The sequence below is a fragment of the Diceros bicornis genome, assembly GCF_020826845.1.
Source record: "Diceros bicornis minor isolate mBicDic1 chromosome 13 unlocalized genomic scaffold, mDicBic1.mat.cur SUPER_13_unloc_1, whole genome shotgun sequence".
Classification (NCBI taxonomy): Eukaryota; Metazoa; Chordata; class Mammalia; order Perissodactyla; family Rhinocerotidae; genus Diceros; species Diceros bicornis.
Genome location: NW_026690866.1, coordinates 18563023 through 18583196, shown reverse-complemented (window position 1 = coordinate 18583196; position 20174 = coordinate 18563023). Strand labels below are relative to the sequence as shown.

The 20174-nt window shown below is 40.7% G+C and overlaps 1 long non-coding RNA gene across 1 annotated transcript; it reads left to right on the top strand.

The window, feature by feature from the left end:
* Nucleotides 1–18354: 18354 nt before the first annotated feature.
* LOC131401748 (uncharacterized) lies at nt 18355–19268 on the top strand. The gene is made up of 3 exons (XR_009217926.1): nt 18355–18434; nt 18738–18773; nt 19138–19268. It is a non-coding gene; the product is annotated as an uncharacterized LOC131401748 (long non-coding RNA).
* The last annotated feature ends 906 nt before the right edge of the window (nt 19269–20174 follow it).

Here is a 20174-nt window from a genome sequence, read left to right as displayed (position 1 = left end):
AGGAGAAAAGCATCATTAGGAATTAAGTGGTTAATCCCCAATGGTATATAAATTCAACTTAGCATGAAGATATAGTCGTTATACTACACACGATATCATGTGAAGATAATATAGCCGCAACTAGGAAAGGAAGGAGGAGAAGGAAGAGGAGAAGAAGGAGAAGATAAGAAGAAAAAGTCGGAGGAGGAGGAGGAAGTACAGGAGAAGGAGACAGAGGAAGAGGAGAGGTAGACATAATATATCATCATAGTGAAGAATTTCAACTTTCCTCTGAGACAGAGAATATCATATATCTAATAATAGAGTATTTGAAAAACAAATTAGCAAGTTGCATTTAATGGATACACATCGAACCCTATACCCAAAAAGTGAAGAACACCTATTCTTCACAGGGACACGGGGAGCATTAACAAGCAGTGAGCATGAACTAGGGTACTAATCAATCCTTAAATAACAGAACACTTGAAATAAGTAGAAGTGACTGCTCTATTTTATTCTTGATGCTATTACAAATCCCAGGAAATAGAAATGCAGAGAAATTTCTTTGGCTTAGGTGTTATTTGTGTTTAGAACGTCTGTAGAAAAGATGAAGACAATATGGGCTATCAGGAATAGATACCGTTAAAGATGTTAATGATTACTTTTAATTTTATATTTTTAAAATAAGAAATGGATGAGAAGCTTTTTAAACTTTACAATGCTCTCTCTCTTAGATTCCTAATTGTCGCTAGTCCTTTCAGTCCTTCTTGATTCTTTCAATTGTTCCTGCCTGTTGATGATTCCTCCTTCATTGGATCTCTGAAGTTCACCTTAGTTTCCTGGTTTTGATGGTGGGAGACACACAGGTTTGAGGGGACAGAGGTTAGGCAATTTGATTGACAGCCTTCTGTTGCACCATTCTCATCGTGCACATGTCATGCGTCTATGCTTGTCATGTATCTTTCAGTTGCAATTACTCTTCCTCCCCACGGGTTTCTCCAATCTCATGCTAATATTGTTGCTCTTCTAGGAAGGATTTAATGGTGTGCTCATATACACAAGCATTTTGGATCCTGAACCAAAGAGCCATTTACAAGTCTACTCTGAATGTGATCTGTTTTTCCATTCATTGTACTTTCTTCTGTGTATTTAACCAGTTTCATTCATGAGTGTGTAATTCAGTAAGGACATTCCACAGCTGGAGTCATGTTATTTTCTTTAGTTATAAATTCTAAGGCTTCAGGAGTGCCATCTGTTGCCACAGACATTCGAGTCAATAGCAAATTTATCTTAATAAAGTCCTTGTATTGCATTTGAAGGAAATCATTTTGAGTATTTTCCCTAAGGATCCTTATCCCTCTATGCAGGTTTCAGTACAAGAACTACCAGTATGTTCTGTCCTTGATTTTTGCCATTGAGGAAATCAACACTGGGATTTGATCTCTATAATGCCCTGCCCAGTGAAAAGAGGACATTGGAGAGTTCCCTGATTTGGTTCTCAGGGTTGGGCAAGGACAACCCTAATTACGACTGCAGGAGAGAGAGTAAGTCTCTAGCGATCCTTACAGGAACCACCTGGCAATTTCTGGCCAGATTGGAACACTGCTGGAACTGTACAAATTTCCACAGGTAAGACTGTGTGGGATGGGGAGAGATGAAACCACGTCTCCTTTGGTGCCATTCTCAGGGGCTTAAAAAGGAAGAGAGGAGGAGACTGGGTTTGTGCATCTCTCAAAGGATATGATCTCAAAGGCTCCGTCTACAGGACCTCGATGGAGTATGACATTTCCTTTCTTTGGAGTAGAGAGAAGGTTGAAGGGGAAGGAGACAAAGCAGTTTCCTGGAACTCTGACTGATCTTATTTTATAGAAAGCTTTCAGGGAGTGCAAAATGATTAGAAAATGAAATGAGTAATCGTCCCCTTCTACCACTCCAGGTGTTGCTGAACAGCCTTCAGGACTGAGAGTGTGATTTTTGCCAATCCCCTTCCTCATATTGCTTCCAATTGTTTTTTCCTTTTAGCTTACCTATGGTCCTTTTGATCTTACCCTGAATGATGATGAGCAGTTTCCATCTCTCTATTAGATGGCCCCCAGGGTCACATCTCTAGCCAGTGGCATGGACTCTTTGCTGCTTCATTTCAGTTGGATCTGGGTGGGGCTGGTCATCTCAGAAGAAAAGAAAGGTGTTGAGTTTCTCTCAGACTTCAGAGGAGAGATGGACCGGAATGGAATCTGTGCAGCCTTTGTGGAAATGATTCCTGTGACTGAAAGGTCATATTGCTCAAGGACATGGCGATACGATTTCCAAGTATAGGAAACAGAAGGGAATGTGGTTATCATTTATGGTGATGCCAACTCTCTGATAAGCTTGAGCTTTTCTACTTGGGAGTATTTAGTGATGTGGAAAGTCTGGGTCACGACATCAGAGTGGGATTTTATCCACAGTGAGAGAGATTTCATCCTTGACTCCTTGCATGGGACTTTCATTTTTTCACACCACCGTAGTGAGGTCCCTGGCTTTGAAAATTTTATCCAGACAGTTAACCCTTCCAAATATCCAGAAGACATTTACCTCACTATGCTGTGGTTTCCCTTTATTCCTTGCACGATTTCTGAGTCTTACTGTAAAACACTGGAGAATTGTCCACCTAATGCCTCCTTAGGATGGCTGCCTTGGCAGATTTTTGACACAAACATGACTAAATGGTGTTACAGTATGTAAAATGCTGTGTATGCTGTGGCCTGGAAGCTTCACAAGATGCTTCTTCAACATGCAGAAATGCAGCCAATGCGAAGTGGGGAAAGTCTGGTGTTTTGTCCCTGGCGGGTAAAGTCTCTTCGACTTAACAGAATGTACACTCATAAAAGTGACTTTCTTATGGTTCCACAGGTGCTCAATCCAAGAAGTTAGGATTCTTTCTCCAAGAAAAGCACAAGAGTTTCTATACTTGTTTCACTCTCTAAGAGGTATATCTAGTCCTGGGTAGTAAGTCATCTACAAGAAGGTTCTAGTGGCAACGAGAAATTGAGCTATGAGTCAATATCAATGCTTTGTGTTACAAAGGATCCCAATATCCTGCCTGCCTAACGTTTCAATAGGGAATATCCTGTCTTCTCCCATGAAGCTCCTCAATGACAAGAAGAAGAGAACTTGTCCTTTATGTGCCTATCTGGTGCTGAACATCACAGTGAATTCTTTACATAAATGATCTCATTTAATTCTGCAACAACTTTAGGTATTGCTAACATTATTTTGCAGATTGATGGTCTGGGAAAATTCAGAGAGTGCATGAGTGTGGCTAGATTGGACTTTGTACTCGAGATTTGTCTGAATCCTATCACCACTGATCATCTTGATATTTTTGTCTTTAGGCATTTTCTCTTGAAACTAACTGATATTTTAGAAACATTATGATATTGTAGTTCTCCATATGATTTCATTTGCTTTATTTCATTGGATACTTGTAATAAAGGTACATTATGAAGCAAGGATTACAGACAATGAAAGGCTGTCCCCAATTCAGGGTTTTTCTCTTTAACACCCGGGCCCACTTCACCACAGGATGATGTGTCTCTTTTAGCTGCACCCCTTTCTGAGGAACATAGAATTTAACAATCCTGCTGGTGACTCAGTGAATTTGGCTGATGAAGGAAAATCAGATTCAGAGTAAACTATTCTCAACTTTTGGAAATTTCCCGAAGGTCTTGGACTTAAGGTGAAAGTAGGAGAATATTCCCAACATGCTCCACATGGTCAAGAATTGTCTTTATCTGACGAGGTGATTGAGTGGGACACAGGAATTACTGAGGTGTGTTGAATCCAATCACAATTCCTTACTCCACACATGAATAACCAAAATCTTGTTGGGGTTTTGTGTCCTATCAGATCTTCATAAAGGGCCACACATGGAAATTTAACAATTCACTTCCAACTGAAGTAATTTTTTCATTTACCAACAATCCAAGATGGAAGCAAGACCTTCATAAGCAAAAGATTGCAATTTGCTGAAGGTTCAGAAAGTGGTTAGTAATATTCAGGAATAATTTTTTTTAAAAAAATTAAGTTGTGTACATGTTTTCTAGAGATAATGTTATTGCACACTTAGTACACTACAATACAGTGTAAACATAACTTCTTTATGCACTAGGAAATCAAAAATTGGTGTGACTCACTTTATTGCAATATTTGATTTATCGCAGTGCTCTGGAAACAAACCCACAGTATTTCTGAGGTGTACCAGTGTTTTATATCATACAATAAGCATGGCGTCCAACCAATGAATTGGATTTAGGTATTTCAAGAATAAGTTTGTTAAGGCCCAATACTTTAAAACACTCTAGTTACTTGAAAATTAGGTAAAAGTCACAGCTATTACCAAGTGTTATCTGATTTTCTCCAAACTCCACACTCTGCATGCAGTGAGAGTTGCAGTCCGGGATTCAGGAAGAGCACTCAAGAGAGCAATGCTGTCTATTGTTTTGCTTGCATTCTCAGCCCAGAGAATGTGATTTCCAATGAGATGGGTGAGTATATGCCTTGCAGCGACATTCTCCACTTCTGTTTTTTTTTGAAGGGAAACATTTGTCCTGAGCTAATTAAAATCTGTTGCCAATCTTCCTCTTTTATTATTGTCCTCAAAACTGTAGTACATAGCTATATATCCTAGTTGTAAATCATTCTAGTTCTTCTATGTGAGCCACCACCACAGCATGGCAATTCACAGAGAGATGGTGTGGTTCCATGACCAGGAAACCAACATGGGCCACCGAAGTGGTGAGCACTGAACTTTCACCACTAGGCTATGAGGGCTGGCTCTCCACCTCTCTTTTTTATGCACCGTTCTCCCAAAGAAACAGAAAAGCTCTGATGTGGACTGCAGGGTCAAAATGTTGCTTTCCTCCATTTAGTAATTTAACTTTTATAGCCAATAATATTTCCTCCCAAAATGATACTCTCTCTCTCTACCTTGAACTAGCTTGCTTATCTCATTTTAGCATCATTGCAGGCATTATGATCTCAAGGAAACCCTTTACTACCACTCCACAGTAACTAACTTAAATCTCTCTCATGGAATCTAACACAAGGTATTGTAAGTCCTTACTTTTCATCTTCTTTAAAGCTACATTTAGATCACGTTGAACAAATCCTTATTTTTCCAGTGTCTGGTGCTGTTCTTGGCACAGAGCAGGAGCTCAGAAAGGTTGTGTTTGATTTAAGAAGTAAGTATTTCCATGGTGTACAATGAGCTTATGGTACAGCTTGGTTTCTGATCTCCTCGAGTTCACAGGTGAGTAGGGGAGACAACATGCAGTGATGTGAATTCAAGGGGGTGACATAGGGCTGCAATATAGGTACGCAGAGACCCATGGGATGAAATAAGTGATAGTATATCTGTTTGTGGGGAGGGAAGTGTCATGGACTTATTCATAGAGGCAGTAGCATTAGTATTATATCAGACAAATGAAGGCGGATTAAATTCTTGGTAGAATTCTTAGAAATGGCAGAAACTGGCAAATTAGCCCTGCATTTAATATTCTAGGGAGCTGAGAAAAGGTTCAACATGACTAGAACACAGACACTGTGGGTTTGGGAGTTGGGTCATGAAGTAAAAGAGGGACAGAAAACCAACACTGAAGACTTTCCATACAATAATTAACATCTTGGAATTACTCAGATTTATGATATTAAATGGTGCAATGCTGGAATCCCCCCAATGGTGGCATTATCTAATTTTATTTTTGTGATTGATATGAAGCTTAATTTCACAACATCTTTTGTATAATTTCAATTTATTTGAAATGTACTGAGACTGATGATATAGTCTAGCATATCGTCAATTTGGATAAATGTATTTCCAATTAAAAATACTATTCATCAAATCTTATGGGGTGGAATTAAATCTATCCTTAAAGAGAAATGTATAATCCTAGATTATATATATTTATATATTACTGTGTATATTTAAATAAAGAAAGGTTGAATTTCTAAGTTCTAAGCATTCATCACAAACTATAAAAAGAGCAGAAAAGTAAACACAAGGAAAAGAGAAAACACAAAATGATAAATATTAGAGGAAATGTTAACAAAATAAAAGACAAACATCAAAAGGATAAATAAAACTAAATTAGATTCTAATAAATGACAAATATGCTCAACAAAATCCTATTACTAGTGTTCAAAAAAAGAGAAAAATTGCAACAAAATAATACCAAGGCTGAAAAGGGAGTAATCTGTGCAGATCATATGGAAAATTTTTAACATGAAGAAAACATAAATAACATCATGTTGATACAATGAAAATTTAGAGGAAATTCACAAATTTCTAGGCAAATAAAAGTTACCAAACTGCCTAAAGAAAAAATGAAAAATCTGAATATTGCCATACCTATTACAGAAATTGAGACCATCCTTTAAAACATTTCTACAAATTTTTATTGTAAGCTATTTATTTGGTACAAAGTTGATGAATCTGCCCAAATATTCAAGAAAAAAATATATACATCTACTCAAACTCTTCCAGAGAATAGGAAAAACAGAAAACTTTTTGAATCACTTTGAGAGACGAGATTAACATTGGTACCAAAATCTAACAAAATCATTGCAGGAAAGGAAGTTAAAGGCCACTCTCTTTCTTGGATTAAATTCATTTATACTAAAAAAAAATCAAATCAAATCAAGGTTCCAAATCTAGCCATATTTTATAAGAAGGACATATCATGACCAAATTAGGTTCATTCAATGTAATTCAGTACACTAATCTCTGAAAAAAAGAGAAATAAAAATCTCAATAACTGTAAGAAAAACTAGTAAAATTAAACACCAATTCATATTTTAAAACAAACAACAACAACAGAAACAACAATCACCAAATCAGGAACAGAAGGAAACTCTCTTATTCCCATACACAGTATTCACAGAATGGAAATTTATGGTGCACTGTTGAAAGCAAGGATAAGAGTAAAATGTTCAACATCACTGCCTCTATAAGCTGTTAGGCTGGAGGTCTTGCCTGATACAATATTGGCAGGAAAATAAATAAAGGAATAATTTACTTCAAAGGAAGAAGTAAAATTGATGTTATCTTCAGATGATATTATGATATAAATGTAAAAACTATATAAATTAAGGTATTAACTGAATTTATTGGTGTCTCAATACAAGGTTAATATAGAAAGTTTTGCTTCCATCTACCCATCATAAGCATTCAAAATTTAAATTTTAAAAAATGACATTTACAACATCTTAAAGTATGAAGTACCTAGAAATAACTTTAATGAGACTTTCAAAAGATTGCTGTCCATAAATTTATAGAACAGCATTTAGAAAAATGGAGGAAGACTGAAAGAAGTGGAGGGATAAATCAAACTTGTGACTGAACAGACTCAAAATTCTACAGATATCAAAATTGTCCAAATTAATCTACAGCTTCCACAAAATTGCAGCTAAAATGATGACCCGTTCTGTGGAAATTACAGTTGATACAATTCTTATGGAAATGATAAAGGAAAAACTTAGCTAAGAAAATCTTGAATACAATGAATAGAGTGGGAGGACTTACTCTACCTGACATCAAGTATTATAGCATCACAATAGAGGAGGTTCATCAAGAGGATAAACAAGAAAATCAACGGAACCAAATGGCAAGTTCAGATACAATCTGCTCATATAGGGACTCACGTATAGACGTCTGATTTACAAGGAAACACTGAAGAGGAGTGGGAAAATGAAAGACTTTTCAATAAACCATGTTGGGTAAATTGGCTGTCTTCATGAAGAAGACAATGACTCGCCAACCCTAACTCACACCATCCACAGAAAACGTTATCAGGCATATTGTAGTTCTAAACGTGATAAGTGAGAGAATTTAAAGGGACCTAAAGAGAAAGGAGCAATGCCCCTGTAGAAGGAAAAAGCATGTATTGATACCTGCAGGGATGAGTGGGCACGGAACACTTTCAGAACCACGTGAAGATTTGGGAATCTTAAAAATCAGAGCAGAGGTAGTAGAGGTAGGCAAGACCAAGGTTATACAGTCTTTTTGGTCTTCCCAAGAGTTTGTCGGATTTTTTAATGGAGGATAAACATGATCCCACTTACATGTAGAAGTATCACTTGTGATGCTGGACAAGGGCAGTGAACCAGAGTAAAAGGATCTTATGATAACATAGGAGAGAAGTGACTAAAATGTTAACAAAAGTGGTGGAAGTGAAATCAAGATGAAATGTTTTGGAGATCATTTTAGATGGTAGAAAGGGTCTCATTTTGAAACTCCCATGGAGTGAGGTCTATGACTTGGTCATCTCTGTTTCCGTAGAATGTAGCATATTATCTGGCTCATGGAGGTTTTCCAATAACTGCTTGCTCATTGAATGAGTAAATCTAGGCCATAGCTTACAGGGGTATAGCTAAGAACAACAGGGAGGACATTTGGTTTTCTGCTGAGAAAAAAGTGTTTTCATGAATATGCAAGATAAATACTGAGAAGGATAATAGCTTTGTTTACTTAACCAGAAAGAAGATGGGCAGTATTAACTAGGAATGGTTCTCTGCAGAGCATTCTGTTATTTGGTGCCTGGAGCAACAAAGGAAGACAATTGGCTAAACTTACCCAATGCCTTCTTTGGGGGCATGCGAATGAGATAGAATGACTGAACCTGGGCTGAGGACACTTTGCATCTCTCCCCAGTCATGGATCAGTGTGTGAAGTGTGCAGATCATCAGTATGCCAACAGAGGGTGTGATTGCTGCCTCAAAAAAGTTGTGACCTTTCTGGCTTATGAGGACCCCTTAGGGATGGCCCTGGCCTGCACAGCTCTGTACTTTTCTGTCCTCACAGCTGTGGTGCTGGGAGTCTTTCTGAAGCACCAAGACACTCCCATAGTCAAGGCCAATAATCGGACTCTCAGCTACATCCTGCTCATCTCCCTCACCCTCTGCTTCCTCTGCTCCTTAATCTTCATTGGTCGTCCCAAGACAGCCACCTGCAGTCTTCATCAAATCACATTTGGAGTTGTATTTACTGTGGCTGTTTCCACTGTCTTGGCCAAAACTATGACTGTGGCTGTGGCCTTCAAGGTCACTGCACCAGGGAGAAGGATGAGGCAGTGGTTGATGTCAGAGGAACCTAACTTCATCATTCCCATCTGCTCCTTTATCCAGCTGAGTCTCTGTGGAATCTGGCTGGGAACCTCTCCTCCCTTCATTGACACAGATGCACACTCTGAACACCGCCACATCTTCGTCGTGTGCAACAAGGGCTTGGTCACTGCTTTCTACTGTGTCCTGGGATACCTGGGCTCCTTGGCCCTGGGCAGCTTCACTGTGGCTTTCCTGGCCCGGAACCTGCCTGACACCTTTAATGAAGCCAAGATCCTGACGTTCAGCATGCTGGTGTTCTGCAGTGTCTGGGTCACCTTCCTCCCCATCTACCACAGCGCCAAGGGCAAGGTCATGGTGGCCGTGGATGTCTGCTCCATCTTGGCCTCCAGTGTGGGGCTATTAGGCTGTTACTTTGCTCCCAAGTGCTACGTTATTTTCCTAATGCCAGAGAGAAACACATCAAATGTGTTAACTAATAAAACACATTCAGCGAGAAAATAATTGAAATGTAAGTTATTTTCATAGGTCACAAGAACTTGCATACACTTGAAAAATAAACTACCACATTTTTGCAGATCCACTTTAAGTACCAACTAAACTTACTTTACATCTCCACTTAATTTTTTGCTTTACGTTTGTTTTGGCTTTGTACAATTTTCCTCGGGCATTCAAATGAACAAATACAAAAGCATTCATACTAATTCTCCTCTAAAATTATGTGTGAAAGATTGCGAAAATGGCGACACATTAGTCTTCTCCCACTGTCTGTTTGGTTGTAGCATCCCACGTTGACTCTGGGTAGACTTGGCCTTGTAACTTGCTTTGGCCAATGAGACATTAACAAATGACATAAGCAAAGGCATGAAAACCACTTGCTCATTGTTTGTACTTGTCCTTCTCTGGCTGCCCTTGGGATGCCTGAGGCCATCAATATGTGAATGAGTCTAGATAGACTGCACATCTCCATTACTCCAGGTGACTTCAAGTCAACAATCAGATATGTTAGTAAGGCCGTCCTAGACCAGCCAATCCCAGCTGAGCCACCAATAGGTCCAGATCAAAATAACTGCCCAGTTAGCCCACAGAATCTTGAGAAAAAATAAACTATTCTTATTTGAAGCCACCAAATTTTATGTTGGTTTGTTATACAGCAGAAGCTAACTGATACATTATGCTACCATTTATATATGTTCTCTCATTATTTGTGTAATTATCACAGATTTCTATTTCTTTATCCAATATCGTAGACTAGAATATTTTTCTCTAGATTAAGTCTCTGAAAGAAAATCAGAGACCATATCACGTTCCATTTTACTTTTTCTCCTTCCACTTTTCAACCAGACATCTTTAAGCATATATATTAAGAATATCTTCACTAATTTTAAAATTATGGATATTCTTCTATATTGTCATCCACCACTGTTATACACGGGGGATTTTTACTTTTAATTTTAGCCCTATAATCCATTTGGAATGATTTACTTATGAATAATGTTAGTTGATGGTCCATTGTTTTATTTTAAAAATGGATATCTTTTAGTCTATAAAACAAACACTACATCATTTTAAAAGATGATTTGAAGCACATGGAATCTGAATAATGTTTGGAAAATTGATATCTTTGAATCACTGTTTTCAATCACATGTATAGTATATCTCTCCATTTAATCAGAGCTTTTACACACTTTGTATCTCTTTATAATCTTCTTCATATAACTAATGTGTAGTTCCAATTATTTTAACTACTTACCTTAAATAATTCATTGCTCTTAGGAATGGAATAATTGTTTACATGTTTAAACTAATTCTTGCTCATGTAACAGTATTTTCGATGTTTCATATAGGAATCTAGCTTCCTTATACATTACTGTACTTATTTACCAGTTCTAAATTTTATGTTATGTCCCACTAAAATAATAGATTTTCTATTCTTCTCTAATATTATTTACCTCTTATTCTTTTGATTCTCATTTTCTCATGACTGTGCTCTCCAATGCCACACTGATTCACAAGTTTTGCCAGGAGCATTTTCCTCTTCTTAAGTTTAGCGTAAACATCAGATAAATTCCGTGTTAGGGCAGAGCAGGCATCTAAGGGAGAAAAAGTAAAAACGTGAAGGGGAATCATTTCTGTCTGGAAATCAACAGACTTGCTTCTCTTGGCTGTTTGGAACTGGAGATCTGATGACAATGTGGCCAACTGAGAATCAGAGGATCTTTCTCTATTCCCAGGAATTAGTCTTGGTCAAATCTCTCAACCTCTTTAGACCTCATTTTCTTCACCTGTAACATGAAGAGTTGGACGAGTCTTTTTGAGTTCTGAAATCCAGTGACTCTAAGATACCCTTCACCAAGATGCACTTGACAAAGACCAGAGAGAACTTTTAGTTGTCTTCTTCTGCATCAACATTATTATCCATATCACCCCTTAAAGACATATCAAATGTCTACTTTCGCATGACACTGATAAAACAGGTTCCATACTAAATCGCTGTTCATTGGGATAACAAATCAATAGTTAATTGTTTAGAGGTAAGTATAGAGATGGGTCCTGCTGGAAACAGCAATCAATGGGCCAAAAAGTCTTGCTTTATGTTACAGCAAGGCTGTGGAAACACTCCCTAATACACCAGAATGCTTAAGTACTTAGAAAGTATGAAATAAAAGGGAGCCTTGTATCCATGGTTATGAGCTAATAATGATATGATTTTTAAAATTTTGTTAATGATGCCATTTGCCTGCTATGGGGCTGTTCTCTGGTGAGTAAAGAGCAGATGTATTCAAGGCCACTTTCATTCTTTTAATAAATATTTACTCAGTGCCTTTCACTTGCTGCACGATAACAGTGATCTACCCTAAGAGCATTTATATTCTAGTAGAGTGACACAGACCATAAACAAAAAGAGAATCTGGAGGTGATCAATAAAGTTACATATACATCAAACTTTTTTCATTCTGGACTATTATTCACCCTTTCTCTTCTTTGACTGTTTACCAGAAGTCTAATCATGGACTTGAAAACCCAGAAAGCATGGGTCCCAAGTTTCTTCTCACAACACCCCTGTTTCAAAGACATAGTGTTTATCATCTGACAGTATGTCTCTTTAAGACTAAGTTCCTATGAATCAGCATTATTTCATCACTTTCTTGAGAGGACCAATGATATTATGAAGGGGAAAAAACATATCATATGGGATTTATACTTGAAATGATGTTTCCACTCTAATTGTGTTTTTAATGTGGTGTGATTTGGGGAAAGTCAGTTACTCCTTCAGAGACAGTGGTAATAATACCCTGAAAAGCATTCTATAGAGATTAAATGAAACAAAGTATGAGAAACTGCTTTGTAAATTGCAAAGCAATCTATTTCAGCTCATTTTTTCTAATAATATTTTCACTTATCCAATCCTTTTTGACTCTAACAAACCTGCCTAGACTTTTATCATTTATTCAACAATAATAATGGGTCAAAATGGTTGAATATTAGAAATTTCATATGGTTCAACTTAATTAATAGGCCATCACAATATTTAATTTGGTTATAATTACAGTGAAATTTTTCATGATGCCTTATCATGGGCCAGGCACTTTCTAGGCATCTGACATGTATTCATTCATTTAATCCTCACAACAATGCCATGGAGACAATACTATTAACCACTATTGTATGGTTGAGGAACATTAGAGGTTATATAATTGACCAAGATCACACAGCTAGTACCCGGCAGTTTACCTCCAAAATCTATTTTAGGGATCCATTAGAGGTTGTGGGGCTTACATTGTAAAAGGATCACCTTGGTTCCTGGTTGGTGAATGTATCAGAAGGGACTAAGGAAGAAAGCACATGGCTACTGAAATGATCCAGGCAAGCAATTCTGAATACAGGATTTCCTTCCTTTTTAAGGCTGAATAATATTCCATTGTATAGATGCCGCAGATTTTCTTCATCCTTTCACCCATGGGTGCACAATTAGGCAGTTTCCATCTCTTGGTTATTGTGAATAATATTGCAGTGCATTTTGTCAAATGATTTCCTGGCACTTAGTGAGTTTGAACAAATTCTTATACACATTAGTTACTGTAATGAATTACCTTTCTAAATGTCTAAAGTTTAAATATTTGTCATTCTACAGAAATACCTTGCCTAATCATGATTTGTGTCGTTATCAGTTCATGAATGATCTAAGATTTTTGTACAAAACATTGTTATAATGTTTTTTTTGTATGTATTCAGGAACCTTGCATAATATGGGTTTTCCCTGATTCTTGATTTTTAGTAGAGTTTTCTAGTAAGCCTTTGGGATAGGAAGCATCTTCGTAGATGTGAGGCAGACAGCAGAAAAATAATAAAATGATTGTTATATTTAATTATATCAAAAGAAAACTGTAGTTTTGCTAAATTGTTTTTACACAGCCTTTGCTTATTTGTAAGAGTGACACATATCATTTTATTAATGAAAAGAAAATTCAATAAACAATTTTAACATAAAACAATATCTATTGAGAACTTATATGAAAATTTTAGCAATATGCTGTCACCAATTTCCTCATCTGCAAAATGGAGATAGATAATACCATCTTCCTTATGGGTTGCTGTGAAAATACTCAAGAGTAATGTATGTAAAATGCTTATCAACATGTGGGTTGGAAAGTGATGCCCCATTCATTTTTCCACAGGGATGGTGACAGCTTTTTTAATGCTTGAAGTCTGTAGTTTTCAAAATACGTTCTACTCTTGTAAAGTGAATCCTTTTTACAAATTCTTTGTAGAGTTAGATGATCCCTTTGGAATACAAATTGAGGCTTCCGTGTGTGTGCGTGTGTGTGTATGTATACGCACATCTCTCAAATAATACTCCAAGGCTTATAATGAAAAGCTACTTTCCCCACTCTTGACTCGGGTTCCAAAAACAACTTCTTTAATTTTCTGGTTGAAAATCTATATTTCTAAATTAGCTACTCATACAGCTTTTTCATTTTTCAGCTTTTGACTATTTATAGTTTATTTCTTCTCTGAAAAAAATCAGCAGAAAGTGTTCTTACATAGGTTAAAAACATAACTCCCCTTGCCCAATATAACTATTTAATGAATTAAGATAAATCAAAATTCAATGTCTACTGTTTTATGACATCAGTGTTTACCATTTTATAGCATACGAATCTTATCCAGAAATGTGCTACGTCAGATAGTATGAATACATTTTCTTTCTCATTTTCCTTTGACTTTTTAAATGGTAAAATTCTCTTGTTTCTTTGTTGTCTTCCTATGGATTCATCACTGGTTCATCTCCTTCCACCAGAAAATTAAATCTCTTCTCATTAACTTCTGATGCATGAGACAATTCATGGGCTTCAGGTTTTGCTTGGGGACATCCCTCTTGGGCTTGAACATATACACAGTCCCACATATACACAGTATGTCTGGAAGGATAGAGGAGGAAAGGATGTTTATCTCTGTGCAAAAGTACCAGGAGACAGTGGTAGAGTGAGAATATTTGAAGTTTTCTTATACGTGCACCTACGACGTAGGCCTCCCTCCCCCCAGATTTTTAAAATTAAAATAGCGTTATATCCTTATCCACCGGCTTGGGACAGCAAGTTGTAGAGAAATGTGAATATATGATCAAATTTTTTAACGAAATTAAGAACAGCAAACGCACAAAAAATTTAGAATTCTAAATATGGGCACATCATTCTATGAGGCTGTGTCAAGGTGGGGAAAGGAATGAAGAACAGCTGTTCAACATCCAGCTACCTGTACAGTGTAGGGGTCCACGGAAAGCCTCGCCTCCAGCCACGCCCCTGTAGCTGATTTCCTCCCCCTGTGAAGTCTGCCTTAATTATTCCAGCCACACCCCCGCCTCTTCCCGCCCCTGGAACTGGTCTCAGCCCACAACGTTCGGGCCTGCCCCCGCCCACAGCCTGGTCCAGGCTTATTGCCCTGCCTGCACCATTATTCCCGCCCATAGAACTGCCTTCCCGGCCTGCTGTCACTCACAGCCTTTTCCCCACCCACAGCCCGCCCCTAGAACTGGTTCCCGCACACTGCTCTGCCCCTAGATTTTGTCCCTGTCCCTAATGCTGACCCAGCCCGCTTTCCAGCTTCTCACTCACTCTAGAAACTAGACACCTCCCCCGAGACTGAGGTGCGTGGCCTCGCCCCGCCCGCCGCCTCAACCAGCAGCCCCCAAACGTTTGTCCTCCACGAACGCCCGCCCGAGACCGGAACCGGAAGCGCGGGTGGCGCCGTGGATGGAGCGGGCGTTCTGCGCGGTGTGTTCCGTCTTCTCTGTGCGGACGGAATTCCCGTGGACGTTCGACCTCAGAGGCGGGGCTCGGTGAGCGGCGGGCTGTCCCGGCTCCAGTCGCAGTCCAGGGAGGGGCCTGGGCCGTGGGCAGCCCCGTCAGGGCTCGGCGTCTCTCCGTCCCCCAGCAGCCCCGTTTCCCCCTGGCTGTTTGCTCAGGGCCCCCGAGGCTGCTGTTCCTCCTGGCTCCGGGCGCCGCCGTCACCTCCTCTGAGTCCCCGTCACCGTCCTCCGTGTGATTTTGTCCCCAGGGGGCTTTAGCCGCTTCTGGAGGAGATGTTTGGGTCGTTACAAATGGGGCGCTCCTGGCATTTAGGGGAGGAGGCAGGGATGCTGCTCAGCATCCTCCAGGGCCCAGGATGGCCTGACAGATAATTATCCAGCCCCAAATGTCAGTTGTGTCAAGGTTGGGAAACCTGCTCCAGGGCCTGAAAATCTCCCCAGCCATGAATGAACTGTGGAAATTGTTGACAAGTCAACGAGTCATTAACAGGGTCCCTAAATAACAAGCTTGTTTAAAGGGTCCAGAGTCACCAAAAAGTCTCTGTCCAGCCAAGTGAGTTGAGCGACTCAAGTGCACACAGCACGAAGCTGCTTTCTCCCATCTCGGGGAGCAGCAGGTGGCTGGATAGGAATCGGGAAAATCCAGCCACAGCCAACAGTTACAGTTAAATCAGTAAATACAAAAATAGAAAAGTGAATGGGGTTGGCCTTTCCATTCAACACCCTATAAAAGGCCTCAAAAGCTTGTTTGTGCTTTTTATCCCCCCTCAGACACGAAAAGCATCCGTGGAGCTCAAGTTTGAGGTGAAACCAGGCTCAGGGTCCACCTGTCCTCGCTGATCCATGGATTTCTGTGTGACCAGGTGAGTACCCTGTGGACCTGGTACCAACAGGTTCCGGCAGCCTCCGCTGTACAGAAGACCTGCTAGTGAGCTTTCCTGGGCTCGGGTTGTCACCACCTGGAGTCACTGACAGTGAAGGTGTCTTGAGAAAAATTATTGATATTTAATGGATGGAAAAATGGTAAACGGTGTGTGGTTCTGTGTGGTAAATATTTCAGTAAGTACAGTTATATGCAAATAAAAACACATGAAACAAACCTAAATACCTGCAAATGTGTATTATAGTAGAAAATATAGATTTACTTGCATTGCATAATACTCAAAAGTCAGGATTTATGTATAATATAAATACAGAAATGTTTTGCATGTGTATGTAGTATTAGAAGACATCCCATGAAATATTAGCAGGGATACTCAGCAACATTCCTTATACCCATTCAATTTGATTTCTAAAGTCCTATAAATCCTCCACATAAATTTGAAATAAAGGAGCATTCAGGGAAAAAGATGATTGGAACTTCTTTGTATTAATAACAAATTTAAAATTGAATTTGCCAGTAGCCAGATTCATTTTGAGCATTTTTTTCTTTATGACATTTCAAATCATTTGGAGGAATACTAAGCAACACTGTAGATTGAAGGGAAGGGCGCTAGTCTCCAAAAAGACTGTCCTCTCCACCTTGTCATCTAAAGGGAATTAACTTTGTTTCTTGAAACTTTTCTGAAATAACGGTCTGGTGATTCACGTTGCAGAGAATCTTGTTAAGTAATTTTGTATTTAGTTGTTGGCCTCTACTAATTGTGTGTGTATGTGTGTGTGCCTTTTTCATTATAGCTTTCCTGTGATGTTCTTGAGGGGAATGTGTGCTTGTCATGCAATAGATAGTCATTGAGTGTATAATTAATGGTGACCAACCATCCTCGTTTATTCAGGACAGTGGCGTTTTCCAGGACACAGGACGTTTAGTGTTCAAACAAGGGCAGTCCTAGACAAACGGGGATGATTCCTCATCTCATGAGCCAGGCCCTGGGACACATGCATGGGGACCTGGAGAACCAGAGAGACCTTGTCCAACCTCCATGGAATTTACATTGTATTTGGGAATTTAGATTTTGAAAAGTTAATGATGAGAGTGATGTGGGAGTTTGTCACAAGGGGAATCAACATGAGGGGGCAGAGAAGCCCTCTTGCGAAGGACTGATATTTAGCTTGAGAGCTAGAGTTGGGACTGGATTTAGCGGGTATGAGGGTTATACTGGAGTGAGGGTGTGGGAGTGTGTTCAAGAGAGCGTTTCAGGCAGAGGGACCCGCATGAGGACACCCCTGAAGCAGAGAGCCTGGTGTGTCCATGAACTGAGAAGAAGGATGGCTGAGCCAAGTCAACACAGGGGGAGGGGTGTGAGCCACACTGATGAGGGGGGACAGGCAGGACCAGATCAGTGGTGACATGGGACTCTGTTCTAAGACCAGTGGGAACACTCTGGAGAGATGCGAGTAGAAGGATGATGTGATTAGCGTTTGGTCTAAGCATGTGGGTTAAAATGGACTTCATGGTTAAGAATGAAGACTTAATAGGCAAGATAGGAGGTGCTGGGAATAAGATTAGGAATAAGATGATTGTTCCCTAGGCCTGTGTGATGGCTGTGGAGTAGGAAAGAAGTAGGAAGAAAAGACCATGGAGTGTAGAACCGAGAGAACATAACGGTACTTTCTTGCCTGCATGTGTCAGATGATACAGGGCACTGACTGTTCTCGCTGTTGTCTGTGCAGACCTGCAGGTGCCCCCTCACCCAGTTCTGTGTGTTCACCCCTCTTTGCCACTCACAGGCCCCCCCTCCACATCCTAAAAAAGTCAGGCCTTACTTGTGAGGGGGTTGTCTCACACGGGAGACACCTAGGAGAGCCCCTGCAGGCATCAGAGCAGCCCCTTCAGCATCTCCATCACCTTCCTCCCTTCCCCTCTCTCGCTTTCTACACCCAGAATGACCCCTGCTCAGTATTGCACAGCCCCATGATCTTCCTCCCCCAGGTTTGAGAAGGGTGGGGTAGCCGCTGGCGTGGACATCATCTGCACCTTCCATTCTGACCCTCGCAGGTCCCGGGCTGGACATAGAGTGACTCTACTGGGAGCTGAGCCATGAGACTCAGCACGTCACCCACCTGGGCTCCTTCACCCTGGACTGGGACAGCCTCTACGTCAGTGGTGAGGGGCTGTGCTACAGCCACGCTGTCTGTCCCAGTCTGAGTTCTGTGTTCCCTCCATTGCTCTAAAGTGAGCTATGATCCATCTCTCTATCCTCCTGGTCTGGGTTCAGTCTTCTCATCACCGTGTGATCACTGGGTCCAGCCACCTTCCATCTCATTGCCTTCCCCCTGAACACCCCTCCACTCGTCCCCTCTGCTTTCCCCTCTGTTTTTCCCACAAAGGTCCCTACATCATTCCTCTCCCTTAATGTTTTATGTTCACCCCAACTCTTGGTCAGCGCCTCTCGCCTTCTCTCCACAGGTTACACCTATGGAGACGTGGCGTCGACTACCACCAGTGAGTATTCCTTGCCTTAATCTCCTGTGTCCCGTCTGCATTTGGGGTTTGGGAGCACTTGTTCTCCTTCACCTGCTGTCCCTGGTGAGGGAAGGACCTGGAAGGGCCCTAATTCATCCCTTCTCTCCCTCCCGGGTTCTAGTGGAGAGTCCCAGCCCAGTGTGAGAAAGCCTTAGACACAGACATGTTCTCCACCACATTCTGACCCCACGTGGTTTTCACTTTAATTCTCCTAAAGCCCCGCCCTTGGGTCTCCTTTTCCAGGTATCCCATCTATCTGCCCATTTTTCTGCCTATCTGTCTCTCCTCCGAGTTCAGTCACTCTTGTTCACTTATCTCTCTCTCGGGCTCCTCTCATCCACAGGCTTGCTCATCCCTCTACTCACACAGTCACCGGTCCCCTCACTCTCATTTATGCTTCACCTGTGAATGGTGGTCCTGAGACAGCCAGTGCTGGAGCCCGTGTGAGCCTCGGGGCTCCTCCCACTCTGTCCCTCCCTGATGACAGACTTATCCACAGCTCCCGAGCCGGCCAACACATCCCTGCATACTTGATCATCACCTGTGCCACCAGAAGCCACCACAGGTAACTGGGGCTCCCTTTTCCTTCCCAGGAGAAGCTCTCTGGCCCCACTCCCCATGAGCCAGGTGTGATCCAGGGGCTGGGAAGCCAGGGTGTGATTTTCTGGTTTTAGGGTAATCATGCTGATCACAAAGATTATACCAACGATTCAGTCTAAGGCCAGCCCTCAGAGAGCCCCTAGTCTTGTGAAATTAACACACCATTTTAATACAATGTGGGAAATTTCGGGGAGAGGCACCTGTCATAATTTGCAGGGGAGGAGCTTGCTAGAGAAAATTTCACCAGAATGAAGTCTTTAAGAATGAGTAGGAGGGACCCTGGCAAATAGAGTATGAAGGGTTTTCCTGGCAGAGAGGATTCCATGAGCAAAGGCTCCGACCAGAAACAACGTGTCGTATAGGGAGAATTGAAACGAATTTGGGTTGCATGAAGCATAATGTTTAACCTGCATTAGATGGATAAAATGAGACTGAAAGGTCAGCAGGAGCCAGATTGAGTAAATCCTTGAGTGCCAGGTCAAAATGTTGAACTAAACACTGAAGGCCATAGGGAGCCATGGGTTGTACTAGAGCAGTGGTGGCCCTAGTGAGGTATTCATTTCAGAAAGATTCTTCTAGTAGTCCATGTAGAACATCCTTTAGACAGAGCATCCACTGAGCCTGCTGGGGTGTTGGTCCGGGTGAAGGAAGTTAAGACCTGAGATAGGACAGGGATGGAGAGAGGGAGTATATGTAAGGACCAGTGTGCAAGGTGAATGGGTGTTACTGGGAGGGAGGAGGAGCTGAGCAGATACGCTGGTTCTGACTTGCGTGACCACA